The following is a 6756-nucleotide window of genomic DNA, read 5'->3' as shown; positions in this document are numbered from 1 at the left end:
GCCAGAAAAGAGGCTGGTGGGACAGAGGGAGGGGGGGTGCTGCATAATATAGGGGCAGCTGTCTATTGCCAGGTTTTCACACTGTGTCCAAGATGCCTCAAAAGGAAAGAGAGAAGAGAGAGGGGTAGAGAGAACAGATAAACAACAGAGACTCAAATGGTTGAATGTTGGGTGAGAGGGGGAAGGAGAGATTGGGGGTGGGGGGGAGAAGATGGCAAGAGCTGGAAAACAGAGCTGATTCCCCTCAACACATGCGAGCCGGGGTCGACTTCACTCTGGCCATGACTCATTCACGTGGACGGTCCTGTCACAAAGTGGAGGGGGGGCGGTGGAGGGTGAAGAATGGGCTGATGTGAGGGTGTGCAGAGGCAGGCGTCCATATGGCCCCTGAGGCACCAGCAAGACCCGGGTGACAAAAGGGGCCTCTGCTTTCCAGTCGTCCCCTCCTCAAACCTCTCTGGGAATTCTGTTATTCACAGTCCCTCTTTCCTCTGCGGAGCCTCTCACTTTCTCTCAGGCCAGTTCAGGAATGTGCCTTCTGCAAACCAACTCACACACACACGCATGCACACGGGGAGTGTCTTCACCCTTGCTGGTTAGTTATTATTGTAATAGCTGATGCAAAGAATGTTGTGCAATTGAGTAAGCTCCTGTCCAACATAAACACTCGGGGCATTTTGAAGTTGCACAGACAAATGCAGAGATATTTGCAGGTTGCTGCTCAGCACTCACACTTCTTTAATCTTTTGAGCAATGGACAACAACATGGCCATAAACCCACTGACCCCCACGGGCATGAAGGGTATTCATGATGTCTGATTTTCCTCAGTTGATTTCTTCATCGAAGTCCAAGAGATTTCCCAAACATAAAAAAAGATCTTTAACTAAGAGGGGTGTCTATACAGGATGGATTGACCGCAGTCCAATTTTTATCACCAGTTCTTCAAAGTTTTCAAGCCAAATCCTGGGAAACAATGTGAGCAGGTGCTGGGCAGGAGGGGCTGTAAATCTGGCCTGGCGAATTAAGCCATTGCCTTGGCATTGTTCTGGCCTGGCCTCTTAGCTGCTCCTGCTGGGGAGGGTGTTAGGTGGGGTGGGGCAGAGTGAGGGTCTGCTGGCTAAATCTCCCAACATGGGGGCACCCCTGCACATTTCACACATAGTCAACTGAGTTGGACCCCAGCTGCAGACAGAGAGATACAACTCACACAAACAGGCAACATCACAGGCAGTGCAGGAGAGACTGACCGCTGCTCGACAAAGACAAAAACATTGGAATAAAAGTAGTTTCCTCTGAGAAAATGATTGTTCAGACTTGCTCTCTAGTCAGAGCAGCACATTGGCATCTGGTGTAAAAGATAACTAAAGAAGGAATTTGTCACTAAATATTTCCTTTTCCTTTTCAGGAAAGACTTTAAACCACCATGCTTCTTTAAGCTCAAAGTAGCTCCTGAGTTGCTAAAATTATCACCAGTTAAATCGTCAGGCTACATTTCATCGCTGTAAACCGCAAAGCTGTTTCTCCTTAAAACCTCTGAGAGGCTGGTGGTAGGTTTCATTAGTTGACCCTTGACCTCATAAGAGATCAGGTGACCAGGGCACTGCTGTGGAATGTTCCCTCTTGACTCCTTTTCATTTTCTAATTTCAAAGCTCTCAATAGTTTGGATTCTTGTCATTTTACCACAGGTCTACAGCAGCCTGCACCATCTGCATGTGTGTGTGTGTTCATATGTCTTCTGCATGGTCAAAAATAGAGTATATGCTTTATTTATTTCAGCTTCAGCATTTCAAACAAACAAAAAGTATACTGTAGCTGGACAAATAAAGTTGACTCAGGGTGCTCTTCCTAGGTGTTTTCCAGAGCTACAGTATCAGCGGTATCTCACAGTGTTCATCAGTAGATTAAGTTTGCTTTCAGAGAAATTTCATCCCCTGATGACAACTACGAGATGTGGTTGAAAGCTCAGAAAAAAGCAAGCAAGTAGACTGAGTCAACTTTATTTTGTCTGTGCTGTTCTGTAGATGTTTGTGCTCTGTGAGGAGATTGTTGCTTTACATATGCTGTGCTCAGAAAGCAAACCCCACCCACTGATGAAGACTATGATATGAAGTTGAGAGTTCTTGAAAAAGCCAGTAAGTAAACCTTTAGTCAAGTTTATTTTGTCAAATTACGGTTTCCAAGGTCATTAACTTTAATGCTACACATGTGCATCTTTGACTACAGTTGAGTAGTGATTGCTTTTATATCATTCTACTGCGTCATAATTTATAAGTCCTTTTTAAAGTACTTTTTAAGCTCCTCTACAAAAATAAAGTTTATTATTCTGAACAAGGACTTCCTCTCAGGTGGGAGATTCTAACTCAACCCTGCTGTGCCTGCTTGTGTGAACAACTTCAGTTCCCACTCTGAGCCACTTCAAAAAGAAACTTGTCAGTTGGGAGATATTCATAATATTTTTTACCAAAGGAATTCAGTTTCAGGTGATGAAACTTCAGTCCATCACCACTGAACTTTGAGAAATCTTTCATATGGTATCCTGGCATAAATCCAGACCAGGATGCAGTCCCATCAGAGTGGGATCTGTCATCTAAACTATCAGTCTATCAGAGTGTACATATGGAAAACCCTCAAGGCCTTGACCATGGAAACTGTGAATCATCTTCTTTGACATACTGTCATTAGAGATGACAACAGAAAAACAGACCGTGGAAACTAAACCAAAAGTTGGAAAAAACATTGCTACCATGAAATAAACTTCAATTCATTGTAGGAAGTTCACACACTCGAGGGGAAGCTACATCCAGCAGGTAGTTAGCTTAGCAAAGAGAAAAAGCCAAGAATTTGTTTGGTATGATTACTGGTAAAACCACAATATCTTTTAGATGCTTCAGTTTTTTGTATGGATTTTTACAGTACTGTATTAATTAGTGAGTTTTAGAGGTGCTACAAGGGAAATTTTGTTCTCTTTGGACAGAACCAAGCTAAGTTTTCCCCCTTCACTGTTTCCATTCTCTATGATAACCTGAGCTAACTCACTGTTTATCCTACAGATGGTATCAGTCATCTCATCTAACTCTTGGCAAGAAGCGTATTTTCCAAAATATCAATCTATTCCTTTAAGAGAGGCCACAGTAACTGGTAGTCAGCATCAAGGAGACATCACCTCAAGCAGCAGGCAAACTAAGTTTTACTGCTGACAGGTGGAGAGTGCTCTGCTGACAGGAGGCAGGCGATAGCATACACTAAAATACCAGCTGTATCACTCCACTTCCTCTCCAGAGAACAAAGTTATCACCGCGCTTGGTATCAGCATGATGTTAAAGCCTCAGGTTGGAGGATGAATCGAGACTAAAGGTGTGCCACCTGCAAGTTTATCAAACCAGTGAGGCCCAAATCTTCTCACTGAGCCTGACCACAGCTGCTGTCAAGGCCTCTTTTCAGTCTCACCTTTCACATTTTTCTCTCCTATCAAGCGAAGCAAACCCTCACCCTCATCCTGTCCTCATGCTGAAAGGAGATTGCTCTCCTCTAGAGGAGCGGGAGGGAGAGAGGTGATGAGCAGCTTACCTCTAGGAGGGATTAGCCTTATTAAAATGAAATAGTCTAGTCCTGAGTGACAGAGCAATGGAGGCGGAGGAGGGAAGAGGCATGGGAGGACAGAGGGAGAGGGCCCTATGTTGTGTGAGGCCTGGCCCCTGAAGGATCTGAAGTGCCGCTCCTCTGTGTTCTCCATTCCCTCCATTCTTCACTTTCACCTCTCGCTCTCTCCTCATCTTCTTCCCCTCTCCTCTGGACTGCTCTCTCATCATCACCGCTGATCTGTCAGCGGTGCGTCAAGAGATCTGCCCCTGAGGCTCTCAGATGAGCTGCCAAGTACAGGGGCTGGACCGTGGGGGGGAACAAAAGACCCCCTCCCCACCTGACAAAAAAACACATCAGAAAGGCTGGGACCTTGGTAAAATGTGTTTAATAGTCTTCCCATTGAAGGGCACTGCATGTATGGAATGTGTGCCCAGGGTCACTGCATAAAAGTTCCCAGCAATTACTCAGACTTAGCTCTCCCATGTTCATAAGGAGTGACTGAGCCCCTCAGAACATGACCAGTGAAAGGTTTGAAAATGCTGAATATGACTTCATAACTTGTACCTCGCATGTCCTCTATAGTAACCCCTGTTTGAAGCATAGAGCCATGACTGAAGGAGAAAACTTGAGTGCATACCACATTTTTGTCACATGTTAAACCTGCCTGAATCATAACATGACTGTCTCATTGTTGCCTTATCACAAGATCAACTTCTTCCTCTGGAGACAACAAAGGAAGTATTAACATCCCTGAAAACTTGGCTTTAAATCTTTTTAAATTCATGACTACATAGGTAACAAAGCAAAAGTCAGTGGTTTATTTAGACCTTAAACTGTCTCATGTCTGTGTGGTTGTGTTTTGATTACGTTTGACTGACGGTGGCCTACCAACATAAGCAAACAATCTACCAACATCATCCATCAAATAGTAAATCAGACAGTGTTAAACTCTGATCTGTGCTCAGAAATATGTGACATCAGCTTGTTGCAGCTGAGTCTCACCCTTCTCAGTGAGAAGAGTGCAGACAATAGCAAAGAAAGTGCTCATAAAACAACCTGAAACTGTCATCCCTCTGGCAGGAAACTGAGACCACAATTGCTCAGTGTGATTGAGAAAATATAAAAAATATAAATAAAAATGTTTTCAGGGCATTATATTAAGCAGCATATCAATATTAAACAAACACTGTGTTTAGTGACTGCGGATGAATAAAATTTATGTACAGAATAAAAGTTGAAAGAATGAGAACTAGGGCAAGACATTTCACTGCTAACCACCACCATTAACGCTACAAAGCTAGACAGCTTTTATCTGTCTGAAGCTAACGTGTTGCTATCGCTACATTCACGCAACATCAGGAGAATGGGAAAAGTTGGAAAACCCGCCTTTATTTCGACTTGGGAATGTTCACGCTTTACTTCGAAATAGTTACTGCTGCTACAGGTTTGCAGTTACACCAGTGTTTCATCAGTGATTCATTAACAAGGGAAACTGGGTACAACCAAACTATATGGTTCCCATTCATTTACAGAATATTGCTTATATTTATGTTTACCCTGGATTTCATTTTCACCTAATTTCCATCAATGGCAGCTCTGCTGTCATTTCGCCAATAGTTTGTTGACATTTCTGTTGTTCTTTTCACAAAGGGGAAGATGAAGTCACTGTCAAAAACTCCCAATATCTCGTGATATCTAAGCTAACGTGACAGTTTCTGCTACTCAGTAGTTCATATTCCACAAACAAGTGAGAATTTCAGAACAACTAAAGCACAAGAAGCTTTGCACACGAAAAAAACAGTGACCCTAAAGTCAGAGCTCTGTGTGGAGAGGCTCAGCACAACTTACAGACCTTGTACCTCTAGAGCCTTAAATAGGTCATCGACACACAGCAACAGCCAATCAGGAGGGAGGTGGTCAGAGGCAGGTGTTTTCAATGGACTCATCAACTGATTGGAAATGGTGCACAGCTCTGCAAGGATAGCTCAATAAATATACAGACAATACATGTAGATGCCTAAACACGTATTTTTGTTCAGTATGCAAAACATTTATACCTTTTTTTTTTTTTTTTTTAACACTTTGTCACTTTTTGAATGTTAAATATTTTCTTCATTCTCTCTTTGAAGAGATTCTTATATTTGTTTGTTAGTGTTTGTAATGTAATATTTTTGTTTGTTCATCTGATCCTACTTCTTGGTAAACCTGGAGCTGAGAGAGCAAACATTTCCACATCCTTTATTGAATATTTACAAAGGAAATAGTAAGGGTTACACAAAGAACAATAAAAAAAAACAACAACATGCTGTTTGGATTACGTTACTTCCCTAAAATCCCACAGTTAAAGTGGATAAATCTTCATACATCAGTTATTTTCTCTGTGATATCAGCAACACCTTTATTTTTAGGTAACATGAGACATTTTAAATGTCTCCCATGATGTCTCATCACTCAGCAGTTAAGTCAGCCAAAGATTCAATCTCCCCAAACCTTTAGTCTTTATTGCCACAGTAAATACTACACTATATCAGAAAAAAAAGGGCTGAAACAAAGATGATGTGTTTGTGTGGTTGGCTGGTCGGCCATGATACTGACTCAAAGGTCAGCAGAGATTAAGGGAACAGAGGAGGAAGAGAAGAAGGGGAGAAAAGGTCTGGTTTCACATGCAGGTGGCTGTCAAGGATGTTTACCTAAAGAGCCCCATATCTCTTCTCTCTCCCAAATTAGAAATGAGCAAAAGTTCAGCTCAGTTCACTCAGACAGACGGCCTGATATCGAGTGGCGACCCTGACTATCCAAACAGGCTCCGCGTTATTATGTCTACTTCTGTCTTCATATGGGATTTCACTCTTGCTTTTATTGGAACTGAGAGAACTCTTCTGCAAGTCAAACACGGAGGAAGGGACTTGTTACGTTTAGAGTCAGCACCTGGATCTAAATATAAAACTTTTTCCAGATGTTTAAAGGTGGAATTCAGAAAGTTCGAAATAAACATAACAGGTTGAGTGGATCACTTTACGTTTAGGCTTTTTGAAAGACCAAACATAACTCAAGACTGAGACATGAACATTATTCTCCATGTTTAAAATCATATACATCCTCAAACTGTCTGTGAAATATTTGGTTTGTCTCCTCATAAATTCCAGTCCGATGTTTATGGCAATTTAGTGCA

Source organism: Lates calcarifer, linkage group LG17, assembly GCF_001640805.2.
Source record: "Lates calcarifer isolate ASB-BC8 linkage group LG17, TLL_Latcal_v3, whole genome shotgun sequence".
NCBI classification, from domain to species: domain Eukaryota; kingdom Metazoa; phylum Chordata; class Actinopteri; family Centropomidae; genus Lates; species Lates calcarifer.
Note: the sequence above shows the minus strand (reverse complement) of the source record.